This window comes from Tupaia chinensis, unplaced genomic scaffold (assembly GCF_000334495.1).
Source record: "Tupaia chinensis unplaced genomic scaffold, TupChi_1.0 Scaffold000312_1, whole genome shotgun sequence".
Classification (NCBI taxonomy): domain Eukaryota; kingdom Metazoa; phylum Chordata; class Mammalia; order Scandentia; family Tupaiidae; genus Tupaia; species Tupaia belangeri.
In genome coordinates this window covers 977,090-997,372 of record NW_006159804.1, presented here as the reverse complement: position 1 = coordinate 997,372, position 20,283 = coordinate 977,090, and positions in this window count along the sequence as shown.

Below are 20,283 nucleotides of genomic sequence, written 5' to 3'. Positions count from 1 at the left end.
TTATTTTAATTTACTATAAGATATGTACACTCATCAGAAAGAGATTTGGGGAGAGGGGGGTGGAGTAAGAAAATAAGCCACCAGGTCTGGAACTCAAACTGCAGTGGGCCATGTGGGAGTTCAGTGTTTTAACCACCACGTCACCTGCTGGCCCAAATTTTATTTTCTTAAATCAATTAATAGAGTCTAGGAAAAAGGCAAAAACTCATGTAGTCCTACATACCGTGGATGCTGCTAGAAGTTTGGTTTACAAACATTTGATACCATCAGCTGACATCCAAATTCCCATCATTTTATCTTTCCCCTCTACCACATCCATTTTTAAGCTTTTGTCATAGATGTCATTGGCAGCTTCAGATTTTCCTTCAGATTTTCCTTATCTAAAACTTAAGCTCCTGCCACCTCTCCTTCCCAATTACAAAGCTAATCTAATATAGTACATTCTGGTGGAGTACAAAGTGAGGGCAAAAGATGCTTAAGCAGAAAAAGAAGTAAACAGTTGAAGAGGTCCACAGAAGATGAAACAAAACATGAAAACTAACCCAGCACTTCAGCTAAAATCAAGGAGCAGATTATACACGAAAAGTTATGGTGTAAATTTATTGAACACCTTCTAATAGCAAGTGGTGAGCACTTTCACATATATTAGGGCAGTTAAACACAGCAGATCCGTAGTAGGAAACAGAGGTCAATAGCACTTCTCTAACTTCTGGAGCACTGTATAGCTGGTTAGTAGCAAAGCCAGGATTTAAATACCTGTCCTTTGATTCCCCATCCTCTGCTCTTACCTCTACATTGCACTGCTTTAGAAACTGCAGGTGGTGGAGACCATACTAAGGGAGATGAAGGAGAATAACAAGAAGACTGAATCTTGTCTTGGAATGGGAATGGAGATATAAGCAGTGGTACCGGTGAGAATGAATAACGAATAATTTTAACTGTTAAGAAAAGTTCACTCATCTAAATCATGTGTTCTTCACTGACTCATAGCATTTGCTTCCCATTGAGAGTACAAAAATATCGCACTTAAAAATCCTTGCAATATCTCTACTTTGTGAGAGAAGAAGAGAAATAGCAATTTTATGGTTCATGATAACCCTGATGATTCTGATAGTCTGTGCCACTAAGTGTGATCCCAGTTCTACCCATAATATTTCATATAATACTTCAGTTTTACTGGGAACTGATCAGTTTCCCCTAAGGCCACAAACAGAAAACAGCGTCACTTTTCAGAGGTAGGGGGCCTGTGGTTTCAGATTTAAATACAACTTGCCTGTGTGGGGCCAACCTATGGATTGGTGGTTAAGTGAGTCACAGCGTATGTGGTCGACTGCATGGTTTGGGTACCCTTGAAAAACATACCAGGTGTGTGTGTGTGTTTGGGCATAACCAAAATCCCAAAAGGAGGGAGAAATGGAGGAGAAAGGAGCATGGCGTGACCAGGTCTCATGGGGATGCTTTCTCCTCTCTCTCTCTCTCCAACAAGCACATATGCCCTCCAGAAAAATATAATAATAATGATAATATAATATACTTTAATATATAAATATTAAATATTGCTATCCCTTCTAAAACAATATCGAGTTTAGAAGTATCTTAAATGCCATGAGGAAAAGTTGAGTCATTTATGCTAAAGCAGCAGTTCTTAGGTCAGTTCTGCAAAAGGGAAAGGTCAGGTCAAAGGAGAGGGTCATGAGGACTTGCAAAGCACACAGCTGCACCCAGTTCAGAATACACAATGTCGAAGAAGAGCAACATTGTGGGACTATCAGTACTTTAGAGAATGAATAAAATGAGAGCACATTGCGCTTCGAGAGAAAAGTGGAGGAGACAGCCTGTGGAAAGTTATTCATTCACTCACTGTATCAAGAAATGGAACAGTTGGGGAGAGAAAAATGGGGAGGGGAAGAAGGACACTCAAGCATGTAGGAGATAGAGCAAGGATCAGGAAAGAATGCTATACAGTACAACACTAAGTTCCACATTGGGTCTGTATGTGATGAACCAAATAGTATTGTACTGATAAAAGAAGTTAAAGGGCCGTCTTACTGATAAAGAACTACTGGGCTCGGGAACCAGCAGTTAGCATAATGGCTATGTCACTGGACTCCCACGTAGTCGACCGCGGTTCGTGTCCCGGACCCGGTGGCTTAAAACTCACGCCGGGCGCGTGTGCGTGCGTGCTCAAGATCCCGAGAGGAGAATGGAGGAGAAGGGATTGTGGCGTGACCATCCCCCCTGGGGGGTGATTTCTCGCTTTCTGTCTCTATGTCTCTCTCTGTCTGTCTGGCGAGCGCACGCGCCCTACAGTGAAAATCTCTCAAAAAAAAAAAGAACTACTGGGCTCTGTAAGGATACATTTAGAAGGAGCCAGCCCTATCCATGTAAGAACACCCAACAGAAAGTCACTGTCTACTTCAAGGCAAAAGACTCTCTGTGTGTTCTGAGTCATACCACTGCTGAAGGACAACTATCTCCTCAGCAACAGTCAAGTGGTCACCTCAAAACTCCTGTTCTTGGAAAGGTCTGCCTTTCCACCCTCAACCCTGACACCTAACGCTCCTTCCACTCAATACACACAGTACCACCACCACCCTCTGCCCTGGACCAGCAAGACAGTTATCATTAAGCCTTGCAGGTCAGTCACCATACTAACCCAGGTCATTTCTTATTCCCTTATCTCTAAACCCCACATGATGTGGTTCACTACTTGGTCTGATCTTGGCCCCATAACTACTGAAACCTTTTAATGAACCCTCTAGGACTTTAGATTAATCACCAGTAGGTAGCTCATTCTCAGGACCAGCAGATGGCATAACAGTTACATCAATGGACCCCCACAGTTCATATCCAAGATCCAGCAGCTTGAAATTCACACCAGGTGCATTGTACATGAGTGCCCAAAATCCTGAGAGAAGAGTAGAGGAGAATGCATTGCGGCTTTTCCATCCCCTTAGGGGATGATTTCTCACGTTCTGTCTCTCTGGCAAGGGCACCTGCCTGGGAGCAAAAATCTCTTAAAACAAAACAAAACAAAACAAAACAAAACAAACAGCTTATAGCTCATTCTCAGCTTCCTCTGAAGACCGACCCTTCAACTTTTGCACTAGTTGAAACCGACTTTCCAGATAATACTTGTTCCACTGAAGCTCTTTCAGGAGGTAGCGTTTACTCTCCTAAATCTCTCTCTCTTTTTAGCTATTATCTTTTTTAAAGATATATTTATCATTATCATTATACTGTTTTTTAAATCTGCTATAGGGCATGTGTGCTCACCAGAAAGAGACACAGAGAGAGAAAGAGAGAGGCAAAAAGTGAGAGAAAGCAAGCCACCAGGTCCAGGACTCAAACCACAATCAGCTATGTGGGAGTCCAGTGACTTAACCACTACACCACCTGCTGGTCCCACCTCTAAATCCCTCTTACCAAGGAGCTTGAAACAGCAGTAAGTGTCCTCCTTGCTCCTCATTGCTGCAGCTAGACTTTTCTCCCTTCTTCTTCAATAAAACCCCAGCTTTCAGTTTCAAGCCATTTGACTATACTCGTCTTTATCAATGTTGGTGCTTATACAACTCTCCAGTTCATTCATTCCTTCTCCATTCACTGGGGATTTTTAGCACCTGGCTCATTATCACTCTCTAATACTACTCCTATTTAAATTTTAGCTACTTTTATATCCAATGGTCTTTTCAATATCCTGTCTACTCAGTTACTGGACTTGTTCTCGTCCAGAACTTTCATCACTCATTATTTTGAACCACTCACTTCCATAGTCATACTGTGGATCTTGTGATTATTGGTTACTGCAGCCTCTGCAAGTTTTTACTTTCTCCGACCATGATCTCTTACTTGTCCTGATCACTTCCTCTAACATCCTAGTTTCTGCATTTCTACAACCCCACAAGGATCTAACATCCACTCTCTCAAGTGCTACTGATATATACTTATGATACATACCTGGCCTATGATAGTCTTTCCATCTTTCCTTCTCTTCCTTTCAACTTAAATTTCATAGATAATCATATTATCTGAGCTCCTTTTTTGTTTTGGTGAACTTTTCTGATTAAATCAAAACCTTCATTAAATTTAATCTGCATTCATGCATTCATGCAGCCTAATGTGCCTAATATTTATAGACAATCAAAAGAAAACTTCCATAATCTGTCATTACTATATCTGATCACCTCTTCACTCTCTACTGTTGCTATAGACAAGTTCTTCAGGTCTGTATCAAGGTCTACTCCACTTAAGCACAGGAATCCTCTCTTCTCTTACAAGAATAATTGAAGCAGCCACCCAAGTAGTCCCTCCAGATACGCCTTCCCTATGCCCTCCCTATTCTATATGCTGCTTCCTACTCTACTACATGCTGAAGGTTTATGCCTCCACCCCATAATCCACATACTAAAATCCTAACCCAGGGACCAGCAGTTAGCATAATGGCTATGTTGCTGGACTCCCATGTAGTTGACCACGGTTCGAGTCCTGGACACGGTGGCTTAAACTCACTCTGGGCGCGCGCGTGTGTGTGTGTGTGTGTGTGTGTGGGTGTGGGTCAGAAAGAGAGCGAGAGACGGAGGAGGATCCCGAGAGGAGAATAGAGGAGAAGGGATTGCAGCATGGCCATCCCCCCTCGGGGGTGATTTCTTGCTTTCTGTCTCTCTCTCTCTTTCTGGCGAGCACACATGCCCTATAGAAAAAAACCTCTCCAAAAAAAAAAAAAAACGTTCTAACAAATTCCTAACCCCCAGGACTGTGGTATTAAGAGGTGGAGCCTTTGGGAAGTGATTAGGTTATAAAGGCAGAGGACCCTTACAAAAGACATACCAGAGAGCTCCTATGCTCTTCCCACCATATGAGGACACAAGACAGGGCTCTATCTATTTACCAGGAAGTGGGCCCCACAAGGCACTAAAGTTGCTGATGACATGATGTCTAAGACTTCTCAGGCTCCAAAATAGTTTAAATTTGTTTTCTATAAGCCACTCAGCTTATGGTATTTTGTTATAGCAGCCCCAAAAGACTAAGACACACTCTCAATCGGGCATCCAGGCGATCTTTGTAAAAATGTAAGTCAACCAGTCATGCCACGTCTTTATGCAAAACTCTCTGATGGCTTCCCATCTCACTAAGAGTCAAGTCTTAATGGCATCAGGGCCCCACATTGCCTTTCTGGCCCTACCATCTCTCTCTCTTTCATGCTGAATGCTCTCCTTGTTTATCAGATATACTAGGCACTCTCTTGTCTCAGAGCCTTTGCATTTACTGTGCCCTCTGCCTAGAAAAATCTCCCCCCAGATATCTGCTGGATTTGCTCCCTCATTTCCATCAAGTCTTTTTTTTCAAATGCTAGCTACATAGCTTGAGTAAGCCATTCTATATCAAATTCAACCTCCTCCTCAGGAACATTTCATATCCCCTGCTCTATTTTTTCTGTTTAGCACTCATCTATACATAAAATTTATATGGGCAAATAAAGTATATAAATGCTGTATATTTTAGATATTTTTATTTTACACATCATTCATCTCCTCTACTAGAAAGTAACCTTCATAAAGATGAATATTTGTATCTGTTGAGTATACTATTGCCTAGCTAATGGTGAATACATATTTATTTAATTAACATAACAACAAAAATGGATGTATGAATGATTAGGAAAGGAGAAATAGAATTATTTTCAGGTTTTTTGCCATAGGGCACATGTGCTCACCAGAGAGAAAGAAACAGAGAGACAGTGAGAGGAAAAGTGAGAAATCACCCCTTTATGGGGTGGCCATGCTGTAATCTCTTCTCCTCCCCATTCCTTTTAGGATTTTTGAGCAGGCATACAAGTGCACACGACAAGCTCAATTTTCAAACCACTGGGTCTGGGTCTCAAACCATGCCATGAGGGAGTCCAGTACCTCAATAATTACACCATCTGCTAGTCCCAAGAAATAAAATATTAATGTCCTCCATGGGGAAAACTAATATTTAAAGATACCTAAGTTTACAATGAGATCTCCAGTTTATAAAACAATGATTCCAGGAGTATCCAAGGGTACAGTAGTTGTCATGGTGGTGCCAGGATATAGGACAATAAAGACTGTTGTGTACAACACAAAAGAGTCATTAAGAACCAAAGCAAATCCTTAAATTCTAAAATTACTCTATTTAATTTTAGTAGTAATTGTTGCTTCTTAAGGAAATAGATCTTTTGGTAGATTTTGCCTTTTATGGTCACTTTTAATGGTTTCACTTTTTTTTTAACTTTCACTTTTGATGATGTCTTTTTCATACATTGTTAATTAATTAATTAATTTTTAGGTTTATGCTGTAGGGTATATGCACTTGCCAGAGAGAGGTAGAGACAGAGAGAAGGAAAGTAAGAAATTGCCCCCGAGGGGGAATGGCTACATTGCAATCCCTTCTCCTCCATTCACTCATTGAATTGGATTTTGGGCACATGTGCACACGTACTCGTGTGACTTTTTTTTTTTTTTTGAGAGGTTTTTGCTATAGGGTGCATGCACTAGCCAGACAGACAGAGAGAGACATAGAGACAGAAAGCGAGAAATCATCCCCCAGGGAGGATGGTCACACCGCAATCCCTTCTCCTCCGTTCTCCTCTCGGGATCTTGGGCACGCACGTACACGCGCCCGGCGTGAGTTTTAAGCACCCGAGTCCGGGACGCAAACTGCGGTTAACTACGTGGGAGTCCAGCAACATAGCCATTACGCTAACTACTGGTCCCACCCCCGTGTGACTTTTAAGCAGATTACTCTGGGACTCAAACCATGGTTGGCCATGTGGGAGTCCAGTGCCTTAACCACCATGCTACCTGCTGGTCCCAATTTTATTTTATTTTGTATTAGCAGAAGGCCCATGTGTTTGCCAGAGAGAGAAGGAGAAAGAAAACACCCCCCAATGGGGAATGGTCATGATGTAATCCTTTTCCCTCCATTTCTTTATGGAACTCACACATATGCATGTAGCATATTTTTCAAGTCTCTGGCGCCAAGACTTCAGTCAGTCAGTCATGTGGGATCCAGCTCCCTACGCCCTGTGTCCAGCCACCGTGCTACAAGGCCAGCCCATCTTTCCTATTTTCTCAGACATCCTCTTCTTTTCTTTCTCGCTTCCACCCCACTCCCTGTCTCTCATCTCTCACAGATCCACATACACACGCATGCTCAAGCTATAAGCAGAGAGCATCTAAAAGGTGATGTACATAACAAAGGGATTAGATGTCAGAGCATGTTTTCTTACCTAATATTAGGATGAAATCATGGTACACTTAGACTAGTTATATTTCTCAGTTCCTCTTTCTGTCTACACTCCAAAACAAACAAATATATTTTTCTATAAAGAATTACTTTATTTAACTTTATTTATTTTAATCTGACCAGAAAGAGACAGAGAAAGAGCGAGAGAGAGGGAAAGTGAGAAAGCAAGCTGCCAGATCCGGGACTCAAACCATAGTTGGCCGTGTGGGAGTCCCTGCGGTTAACTACGTGGGAGTCCAGCAACATAGCCATTACGCTAACTACTGGTCCCACCCCCGTGTGACTTTTAAGCAGATTACTCTGGGACTCAAACCATGGTTGGCCATGTGGGAGTCCAGTGCCTTAACCACCATGCTACCTGCTGGTCCCAATTTTATTTTATTTTGTATTAGCAGAAGGCCCATGTGTTTGCCAGAGAGAGAAGGAGAAAGAAAACACCCCCCAATGGGGAATGGTCATGATGTAATCCTTTTCCCTCCATTTCTTTATGGAACTCACACATATGCATGTAGCATATTTTTCAAGTCTCTGGCGCCAAGACTTCAGTCAGTCAGTCATGTGGGATCCAGCTCCCTACGCCCTGTGTCCAGCCACCGTGCTACAAGGCCAGCCCATCTTTCCTATTTTCTCAGACATCCTCTTCTTTTCTTTCTCGCTTCCACCCCACTCCCTGTCTCTCATCTCTCACAGATCCACATACACACGCATGCTCAAGCTATAAGCAGAGAGCATCTAAAAGGTGATGTACATAACAAAGGGATTAGATGTCAGAGCATGTTTTCTTACCTAATATTAGGATGAAATCATGGTACACTTAGACTAGTTATATTTCTCAGTTCCTCTTTCTGTCTACACTCCAAAACAAACAAATATATTTTTCTATAAAGAATTACTTTATTTAACTTTATTTATTTTAATCTGACCAGAAAGAGACAGAGAAAGAGCGAGAGAGAGGGAAAGTGAGAAAGCAAGCTGCCAGATCCGGGACTCAAACCATAGTTGGCCGTGTGGGAGTCCAGCGCCCTTAACCACCACTCCACCTGCCAGTACCAAAACAAACAAATATTATACTTTTAGGTTTTGATAATGTTTTCCAAATGTGTGCCTTTGCAATATACTTTATAATGTAATGTTAGATATTAGAATTTTTGTAGATAGCTGATAAGACAACAAACAACACATTATTAAAAACTATTACTTCCCTTTCCCCCACAATTTAGTAGAATCTTTCAGATATAAAAACGGCTTTTCATCAAAGGTTCTCAATCTGTCCCAGTTTTCCATAAGTCACTGTGCTCTAATAACATTTTGGCAGATGCAAACTTGAAAATAAAATTTAAAAAAATTGCTTTTGACTTTATTACACCGAGAATGTCCGAGTGATAGATGGAGCCACTGCAGATATGGAGGTTTCTAGGTTCCTATTGTTGGTAACGGGTTATTTTTGATAAGCTGCAATGTAATGAGTGGCGGCTAAAAGAGAAAATACTTGCAGTTTTCTGGACTTTCAGTGAAATGTTAATGAAGATAGCAGAAATTTTAGAGGCTTATGTTATATCCGTCCATTTTTTATCACTTTATGGTCCCATTCCTGGGAATGGGCCTAAGAGGCTCTCTTCGGTGATGACATCTCACCTCCACTATGGCTTGGAACAGCGAAGGTCAAACAATGAAAAGACAAATGAGATTTTGAATTGGAAGTTGGAAAACTGGAAATTATGGAAGTATCTAGATCAGCCAGATTCTAAGAAAAGGAGCTCACTGAGTTGTTAGCAACATGATCTGCTGTGATGTTCTTAAACTATAATTGCTCAGACTCATTGAGTTATAAACACATGGAAATAAGGGTGGTATATCCTAGGACCATATTGCTCATATTTAATTTTATTATCTTAATTCTCTTTGATTTCTCTCAGATTATTCTCAGTATTTTATGACCAAAAGGTTTAAGTTAGGCTCTAATATAAGGACAGTATGGTTACAGCCGGACTTGAAGAGATTATAGTGGCTTTTGTTCTCTTGGGATAATGAACTGGTAGAAATGAGGGTGGATTTCAGTAGTCACAGAATGTTCAGATGATGATGCCATGGGATTGGATACCGTGGGGCTGGGGAAAAGTATCAGTAGAGAAGATGGTAGTGGACATAGGTAGCATCTCCATAATGGTGACCTTGGGATGGTGTATATATTTGTTCCCTACCAAAAAGTAAATGAATGATACTCTTTGTTGGTATTTCACATGTCAGCCAATTTCTCTGACCATAGCCATTAGGTTAACATTCTTATCTAGCGTTCTGGAGATAAATTTGGACCACTATGTTTATCCGTTATTCATAGTCCTTGAATACTTCTAGCATTAGCACAGGAACGGGGAGCTTTGGAAGATTTTCTGTCATGTGTCATTGTTAGAATTTCCTGTTTATTATTTAGATTATGTTTTCAAACATAATTTGACTTTATTCTAAAAGGACATGTGATCAGCAATTCTTTGCAGGAGCAAAGACTATGGTGTGTTCAAGCAAATTGCGTTTTTTGACCCAGGACATTTTCCCCTCAACTCATATTGATTGTCTACAACATTTGTAATGAAATGGAGTCAGAGAGTAAACTCAGGGCTATGGGGGTGTATTTGTCTTACAGATCAAACACTTAAAGCAGGATTTATGGAAGCAGAGGGCTATGGGTCAATAGCTAAAAAAAAAAAAAAAACCTAGATTGTAAACAAGCAAAGGACTTTCTGAGGTGTGAAGGAGAGGAGAAAGGAGACTGGAGGGGGTGGAACAGAAGAGAAAGTACAGGAAGATAAACAGAGTTTGGATTGATTTAAAAAAAAAAAAAGCCTACATTTGAAAGAATGAGAGGGAGGGAAGTCTGAGAAAGGCTGACTCCCTAAAGAATCAACCTCAGAGACCCTTTCCTCCTCATCATGCCTATAAATACTGTACTGTAAACATTTCTCCTATTCTCTCCCATGTTCTCATTTAGAGAAGTTCTAGACACTGAAATTCAAACCAATGCAGCATAAACACAAGTGACAGATTTAGACATGAGCCAGGGATAGTTATGATAACTGAATTTTCTTGTTATCATAATTAAATGAAAAGAGTCAAGTATATTAGAACTCAGAACAACTGGAAGCCTTTGTTCAATATAAAGACATTGACCAGATTGATGAAGATGCTTTTCTTTGACATAATGTAATAGTGACTGCTATTAACAAGAAGTCCACTTTCCAGCAATACTAAATTCTGCACAGTGACTTTAAGTTCCTAAAAGTGTTCCTCACTTATTTTTATCTCTGAGTATATCTGCAGAGAAGAGCGAACATTACCTTAGTTTTACAGAATAAAATCTAAGGTCTGACTAAGATACTATTTAAAGTCTCAGAGGCAAAGGAGAAAATAAATCCTTTTCTAGTTAAACCAGCTGTGATATTAGGGTTAGTATCTATGGTAGATCTGGTGAGTCCTAAATGAGTGGTATTCTACTTTGCACTCTATGAATGTATTCTTTCTCTAACAAGCCTATCTGGCCAGGAGAGTGGATTCATTTCACATAACTAGGGCAGGAATAAGTATCATCTTCAGTTCTTTGGTTCTCTATAAAGATTAGGAGTTCCAAGGCTAGTTTCAAAAACACCTTCCCATATGCTAAATGATACAAATCAATTTAACATAGAATATTGATATTTCATAACAAAAAGCATAATTTGATAGATAGAGTTCAAATGCAACAGTGACTTCTGTGGTCCAGACGTGAGTTATGGATCACTTCCATAGAGGTTTTTGGTTGTGTTAAGGCCAATCACGTGTATATTTCTCTTACTTGTTTTTATTCTCAATTGCTCAGCCTTAGAGTTTTAAAAGGCTCTATTCAGTTTCACTCTGGCCCTTCTGATAGCTGAGATTTAATGACTCTCTCATTAGAATGTTCTCTTAAATTGCATGTACATTAAGGAAACCATGACTTATGTATGGAAACTAGGGTTTCGTGGTAGTTCCTAGAAAACACATCTAAATCATAAAATAAAACATGAAACTTAAGTGCAAAGTAATTTAGCTTTCAGGAGGAATATAGCATTCATATAAAACAAGCCATAATGGTAAGTTCATTTACCTTTATACGTACAAAAGTATGAAGTTGTGTCATCAGTTCCAGATATCAGTTTAAGTACTATATCTTCCAGACTATTTCACAATTACTCTTCCATTGTTCCATAAATAGATTTTGAGAATACAAGCTGTTAAGCTAAAAGTTACTGCAATAATATAACTGAATAAAGCAGCAGGGCAATTTGAGAGGAGTATACTTAGAAGACTAAATATGAATGTTGAATTGCCAAAATATATCTTTCAAAAATTCAGATATAAGACCATGGCCAGAAAACAAGAATTGAAACATCAGATGGGTAAAAGTCACATTTTGTTCAATGTATCCCAGACTTGCTATAAGGCTATATGAAAATGGAGAGTAAGAAATATATAGAAAATATGAAACCAGCAGTTAGCATAATGGCTATGTCGCTGAACTCCCATTTAGTCGACCATGGTTCAAGTCCGAATCCGGTGGCTTAAACTCACTCTGGGCATGTGTGCATGCGTGCCCAAGATCCCGAGAGGAGAATGGAGGTGAAGGGATTGCGGCATGGCCATCCCCCCTGGGGAGTGATTTCTATATTACATTTAAATGACAGCCTTCTTGGGTGCATGTGTGTGCATGCTCAGAATCTCGAGAGGCAAATGAAGGAGAAGGGACTGAGGTGTGCCATTCCTCCTGGGGGGTGAGTTTTTGCTTTCTGTCTCTCTCTGTCTCTCTGGTGCGCCCTATAGCAAAAATTTCTCTGGAAAATAAATTAAATAAATAAATAAATGATAAAACAAAATGTCAGCCCTCAAGAATTGAATATGCTGAATACAGCCTCACCCTCTGAAGATCTGACTCACCTTGAAGACAATGCCATGGGAGTTAATTCTGAATATAGCCTATTAAGTTTCTGACTCAAGAGTCCTAAGAATCCACTTGGTCTAGATGATCTTTCTTGGCTCTGACTCTGGTTAACCACACCAGTTTCTACTTTCTACTGGATATGTGTCCAAAGAAGACTATGCTGTCTTCCATAAAATATATGATTAACTATGACTTTTTTCTTTTCTCTAGAGAGAGAGAGACTTTACTATAGAGTGCATGTACTCAGTGGGGAGACAGAGAGATACAGAGACAGAAAGCAAGAAATCATCCCCCAGGGGGGATGGCCATGCCACAATCCTTTCTCCATGCTCCTCTCGGAATTTTGGCCACACACATGCACACACACACACACACACACACACACACGCACCCAGTTTGAGTTTTAAGCTGCCAGGTCTGGGACTTGAACTGCAGTCGACTACATGGGAGTCCAACATAACTGTTATGCCATCCATTAGCCACTATTTTTTCCATGTTATATTTTCACCTCAAACCCAAGAGTTTGTGTGTACATATACGTGTGTTTATTTAAATGCCATACATCCTTGAGAGACTTCTCTTTTCAAAACAATCTTCCAACACAATTTGCCATGTATCTACCAACATCTTCATTATAACTCTTTTTAAAGTAATATCATAAAGATGGCTCTAGTGACTGTAAACATCCAGTGTATGGAGATGCATGCCTCTAGCATCTCACATTCTTCTTTTTGATGCAATCTCTTGATCGATTCTGGGTTTGGTTCTTTTAAAAACTCCATTTCTGGACCCATGCTGAAGATAAGACTGCCTTGTATGGAATTAAAAACAATCACTCTCTCTCTCTTTCTCCCTGTTAATCTTAAACTTTGCGCCTGTTTGTGTTTTGATAATCACATCTCTTCTGAATAGAGACAACTTCCTTACCCAAAATTGACACTATTTCTTTCCCTTGGTTCAATTATGCAGAAATAAAGAAATATAGGCCCAGTCACATTGGTGTAGGCACTGGAGTTCCACTGTGTGACACGGGGACTGTATAGGAGGCCTAGGTTTCAACTCTGGGTTGACCTGTATGTGCCAGGCACACTGACTGTGATCCTGGCTGTCTGGGAAACTAGAAAACCATCTCTCTCTTTCTCGAAAGAAAAGCCCAGGTACCATCTCTCTCTCTGTGAAAAAAATAAACTTAATAAACAATTAATTAGTTTCCTAATAGAACCCATCCCAATAATACTATGGTCAATACTTATAGATTATGGGTTTCTTTTGCATTTAGTATGGCTTTGTAAGGTAATTAAATAGAGATAGTATTGGTCAGAAAAGATCATATCTAAACAACTTGTTTCACATGTACTGCAAAAAAACAGAATGCAGGAATATTTAATATCTTTCATTACTATATCTTTAAGTCTTACCACTGTAAGCAAATGTGAAAATCCTTAAATTGCTGGCCTCAGTGTTCCCATGTCAACTGGCATATGCTCAGGTTGGAGATCCTGCCAAAAGTCAAAGGAAAACATTTATGAGACAGAGCCTGATGGCTGATTATTGTAATCCTGTATGTCCAGCACTGCCGGCAAGGAAGCTTGGTTTATAAATGCCTGCTGCTGCTTTAATGATAAGACCTCTTAAACACAGCTGAAAGCAGTGCACCAATGGATTTTCTTTTTTTCATCCCCCTGCCCTAACTAAGAGACTGATTATTGATCTCCACCTGGATGTTCTTATTGAGAATAGGCCATTCGTGAATATAAGCAGGAAGAATAATGGTACACTGCATGGGTAGTTTTAATAAACTACAACAGGGCCATCGTGTCTGTAGGGGAAAAATATCCAATTCAATCTTAATGAAGCATGTGCTTACATGACTAGAACGTCTGTGGGCATTCTATGGGCCACACACTGGCTGGTCAAGGCCGCTGGGCTTGCACTGAGAGCCACACCATAGGAGTATAGGATCCCAAGGGTGCTCTGTATTTCTCCTCAAGGGAAGCTCCCAAGTCTCCCTGGGGCCCCTAGCTTGAAACTTTGAAGGCTGGAGTGGATTGACCTTGCTCCAAACACACTATTGGAGAAGAGGGGTCTGAGTGCAGAAGTACCTGCATAGAAACTCAAGGAATGTGAGCCCACAAGAACACTGAAAAGTATAAAACCTGAAGATAGGAGGGCAAAAAGTAGCAAATAGCCTCAGTAGCTCTCTAAAACTGCTGAAAGAAATAGAGAAACTGTGAGTCAGTTATGAAGCCTTACTTTGACTGGGGTTAAAGAGGGCCCTGCAGCAATCAGCAGACTCTGAGATCTTTGAGGTTCTAGGTCATTTTCCAGTTAGATGGTGCAGGGACATAGATTTCAAATGCATTGAGTTAACACAGTGGTTTGGCCCCAAGTAATAGATATCCATTCATTTATTAATCAGAGATATATGTCTATAAGGGGTCTTCAAAAAGTTTATGAATAATGTGTATTATATTAAAATAAAACTCTGCATGAATTTCAAATGACTTATTTTGGAGCAAAATAAACTTAAAGAATTTTAGAGTTAGAAAATATCAGACTTAGTAATTTTTTTTGAGAGGTTTTTACTATAGGTTGCATGTGCTCACCAGAAAGAGAGACAGAGAGACAGAAAGTGAGAAATCACCCCCTAGGGGGGATGGCCACGCCACAATCCCTTCTCCTCCATTCTCCTCTCAAAATCTTGGGCACGCATGCACACGCACCCAGAGTGAGTTTAAGCCACCGGGTCCGGGACTCAAACCGCGGTCGACTACGTGGGAGTTCAGCAACATAGCCATTACACTAACTGCTGGTCCCCAGACTTAGTAATTCTTATACAGGTTTTGCTCTAGTAGTATAAGAGTATACATGTTAGCTCGTTTGGTGTTAAGTGGGGCATAAGTTTTATATTTACCACCTGTTGAAGTTATTTTTGAAATAACATACTCAATATTTCTCAAAAAAAAAAAAAAAAAAAACCACCAGGCTGGATGTTGATGCATCAGGAAAACATGATATTCTGCAAGTTTAATTTGCATGGGAATGTTTCCGGTTCACTTCTGGAGACCTCCCTGTGTACACTGGACATGCATGTGGCCAAGATGTGGAGCTGGCTGTGGCTGAAGTGAATTGCAGTCTCAAGACCCTGTTGTGGGTACCTGTCACAGTCTCTCTCTCTCTCTCCCTCTATCTCTCTCTCTTTCTCTCTTATCTAACTCATGGAAGAAATTAATAAAATAAAACAACAACAAAGCAAAACATGGGAGTAATTCTTCAATGGCAGGAATACATTCAGCTGTGAATATTAAAATAGTAGTAGATACCGAGGAAGCTCTGAGAAAGTAAGCGACACAGAGAAGTTTTTGTATCCTACACAGTGTCCCCCAAAGCCTTTGACATGCCAGAGATGCTGTTCTCACATTTCAATGGAGAGAAACATTTTTTTAATAAATAGAAGAAGATAAATGTCAATATAAAACAGGTATGTTTTTGAAAAATCTGAATCCTATATCATGAATCCTATATCAGCTTACATTTCAAAGACCAAAGAATCATTTAGGATAATATTATCAGTAGAGTAGTACTGTTAAAGACTGAAAATACTCGGGGAAGAACTGAGAATTGCAATTTTCATATGTGAGTATTCGTAAGACATTCTAGGAGATTTTGTAAAAATACAGATTCTCTGACTCTACTTCCTAAATATTCTGAATTAATAGATCTGGGATGGGGTCCAGGACTACATATTTTCAGTGAGAACAGGTGGTCCTAATGCACCTAGCCCAAAGACTCAATTTAAGTTATGATGGGTAGAGGCCACCTTCAGACCCAGCTAACAAGAAAGCCTTTTCTGTGTTACCCTTGCATTATCCGGCTGTGGTTGACACAGTCAAGTACCAAATCAGCAGATGTATTTGTAAGAGGAATAACAGCTGTGGCATTTAGAGGGGAACTGGCTTTTTTCAAATCAGAAATTGGCTTCAATAAAATAGGTAAGACTTGTTTGGAAAGAAAACACAGACCCAAACTTAATCCAGTTGTGTTTTGACGCTTTTGCACAAATGAAGTTAACAAATCAAAGAAACCAGAGGCATAATTTCCCTCACACATGAATACATTTCTTTCAACATTTGGTTTTAACATCTACTTTGATTGATGAAGTATTATATAAGGTCTTTAACCTGAAACCCAAGACCCCCACCCAATTAAATAGTTTGCAAATATTACGTCGTTTTGTGTGTGATGCATTTGCACATGCACCCCCTACATACCCTTGCCCACTCTCAGAGACTATAAGGCTTTCATCAGGTTTTCAAAGTGGACTCTGGCTCATAAAGGCTGAAGGTTTTTGGATCAGTGGTTGGTTTCTATCTCAGCTCAACTTCTAACAGGTTGTATGACCTTCAACAAATGAATTCACCTCTCTATAACTCCAATTTCTCATCTATGAAATGAGAAAGCTGAACTAGAAAAACCAGACTATTCTTCCAGCTTCCTAATTCTAGGAAATGCCAATAAACTGGGAACACCAAGCTGGAAGGTCTCTTGCCATATCTTTTGGACTAATATTATTTATGGAGGAGAAACTGAAGCCCAGAAGAGTTTATCAGACTATAGTTACTATGAGAGATCAAAGATTGAACCCAGAATTTGCAACTCACACATCAATTCACTCTTTATCCTAATACATAGTGAGTTTATAAAGCTCTTTTCCCAAATCACACTTTTACTTATTGGCTGAGGGAGCACTTTAGGCAGGATTTTCTTTTCTTGGCTGAGAGAGGGGTACAATATGTCCTTTGGGGGTTCTCTCCCAGATTTTCTCAGGAAGAGAACATATGCCCTGGTCCCCAGAGAATATAGTGCTCCCACACTCACAGCTGTACAACAGGCAAGGAAAAGCTGTCTACAAGCTTAAAAAAATAATCAGCATTTGCAAAAGTGCTCTGGGGTGTCTTCAGGAAGTGTTCCAGGAGAATTGCTATTATAAAAAGATCACTAGATTCTCTCTCCTGGTTCCTACTCCACACTCAGATATTAATATTTTAGGTGCATCAGTGATACTCATTTATTTATCCCAAGTTCAACATCCACCAAGTATGCCTGGCAACAAAACATAACCATTCTTGTTCTCATGCAGGTTAGTCCAGTGGGGAACCAGGAAGAGCTCCTACAAGGTCTGTTGCATTCCTCCTATGTGGACTGACAGCAAGGGAGAGGGCTGCCTGCCCATGAGAGAGGTTTATGCTTCCTTTGAGTGGCCCTCTTTCACATTTACAAACATAGCTTGGGAGAATATTATCTTAGTTGAACCAGTTTATCCAAATTGCTTTTGTTAAACTTAATAAAACATCAGACTCTGTGGGTTTTTCCTCATTCTGTCAATACTTATTTGTTTACCCAAATTTTACTTATACAATAACACCTAGATCATATCCCTCCCCCTTTTTATAAATTTGTTTTTAGCATAGAGTATATCCATTTGCCAGAGAGAGAGAGGGAGAGGGAAAGCAAGAAATCAACTCCCCACTCCCAATGGGGACGGCTACAGCACAATGACCTCTCCTTTACCCTCCACTTGAACGGTGGTCAGACATGTGGGAGTCCAGTGCCTTAACTACCTTGCCACCTAGTGGCTCCCAAACTCCCCATTCTTAGTCTCCCAGTATAATTTTATCGCACCTATCTAATAATGGAAGAGCAACTTCACTTACCCCTCTCTTTTAACAATGGAAACAGAGAAATGCTAGACCTTCACTAGTATATAAGAATTATAAATCATTTGGTTTAAACTTATTTCATAGATAAGGAAGGAGTGATCTAGATAAAAGGCACATAATTATTAATAAATTATTACAAATCAAAGGGCAGGAAGAATAAAACGCATTTCTGTGTAGCCTTTGCTCTGTACTGTGTTCTTTAAAATATTTTAAATCTGTTATTAATCAAATCGTCAGAGAATCCTGCTCAGTAGATATGTTTTTATATCTCAAAAGCAATAAATGTCAGAGGGCATAAATAACTTAAAGCAGGTCAAACACTACACATGGTAGTAGACAGAGATGAGATCCAATCCCAGGCTTATGAGCAGATGCCAGACCACGGCAGAGGTAGCTGTTTTATCCACCAGTCCTTTCCATTTTCATGCCAGGACACAGGGATGGGAAGAGAAAGTGCTGAAATTTACTGAGAAAGGGGATTTGGGCAGCCTCAATGATAAACAGCAGGTCCCTGACAACTTGGTCACGAGCCCAGTCTACTGCCCTACTTCGGAGACCTATCCTCTCTCCTTGACTAAGGTTCAAAGAGAAGGGAGAAAGGCATGAGGTGCCAGCTTTGTGCAGAGGAAAGCAATGAAGACTGTCAGAATCTGCAAGTGTTGGAACTTCTGACTGGTTATCAATCAGATGCTTGGGCAAGCATGCTAAAACGTTAAGCCCCAAGAGTAGTATCAGCTCAGTGGTTATAAAATGTAAAAAAAACTGCAGGTTTCCACCTTGTGTGTACCAGTTTTAATGGGAAGGAGCGCCTCCCAATTTTTATTTCCAGACACTATTCAGCTTATACACATGTAAGGTACTTGGCAGCTTTCTGCGCCAAGAGGATGGCAGATATTGAACTTGAAGGAAGAATGCATCTGCTCCTCTGTCAGTCGGGAACAATTTTATATCTATTTCAAGTGAGCATTTCCCAAATATTCTTATAACAATGACAGCCTAAGTACTTCCAACATAATAAAAATTACCACACTTTCTGGTTATTTGGAATTTTTCACTTTCTGAAGTATCAGTACATGCACTGTTTTCATTTAACTTCTGCAAAAACTATATAAAGTAAATATGATGGTTATCTTTTATTTTTTTGCTTATGGTTATGCTTTTATTTATTTTCATTTTTTTCCAGCTTCATTAGCTGGCAAATAAAAGTTGAATATATTTATGGTCAACATGATGTTTTGATACATGTACACATATATACTTGTGAAATGATTTTACCACAATCAAGCTAATTAACATGTCTATCATCTCACACAGTTAACTTGTGTGTGTGTGTGTGTGTGTGTGTGTGTGTGTGTGGTGAGAAACACTTGAGATCTACTGTCTTAGGAAATTTCAAGTATGGAATACGTTATTAATAAATATAGTCACCATATTATATATTAGGTCTTGAGTACTTACTTGTCTTACAGCTGAAGAGCTGTACACTTTGACTAATATCTTTGACCTATTTCCCCTTTTTTTCTACTCTTCAACTTCTGGTAACCACCATTCTACTCTCTGTTACTATAAATTCAACTTTTGTAGATTTCACATGTAATTGGGATTATGCAGTATTTGTCTTTTTTTGATCTGTTTTATCTCACTTAGAAAAATGTTCTCATTATTGGGGCCAGCAGATGGCATGGTAGTTAAGGGCATGGAACTCCCACATGGCCAACTGCAGTTCAAGTCCTGGACCTGGTGCCTTGCTTTCTCACTTTCTCTCTCTCTCTCTCTTGCTCTCACTTTGTCCCTCTCTGGTCAAATTAAAAATAAATAAATAAAGTTAAATAATAAAATATGTTTTTAAAAAGTCCTCATTATGTTGTAGCAAATGACAGAAGTTTCTTATTTTTAAAGGGTGAATAATATTTCATTGTATATATTTATCACATTTTCTTTATTCATTCATCTGTTAACAGACACTAGTCCTATTTTAGAAATAAGAAAATTGAAGTCAAATAATACATAACAGAGCAAAAAGAAAATGATTAAGTTACACTTATTGAAGGTTTGCTATATATTACACACCACTGCAAAAGTTGTATATGTTTTCTCAACTAATACTCATGACAATTCCATAAACTAGGTATTATCATCTCCACACAAATCTAAAGATTAAAGAGGGTAAAACAATTTACGTAAAGTCACACAAGTTAGGAGCAGAGCTGAGATTCAAATCCAGATTTAAGTCAAATCCCACAATCTTTACCAAAATCTGTCTTAAGTCTAAATAATGTAAAATGATTTCCATAGGTGTTGTGCAATGCCTGAATATCCATGTGCTGTAGCTTGCCATGCTTTGCT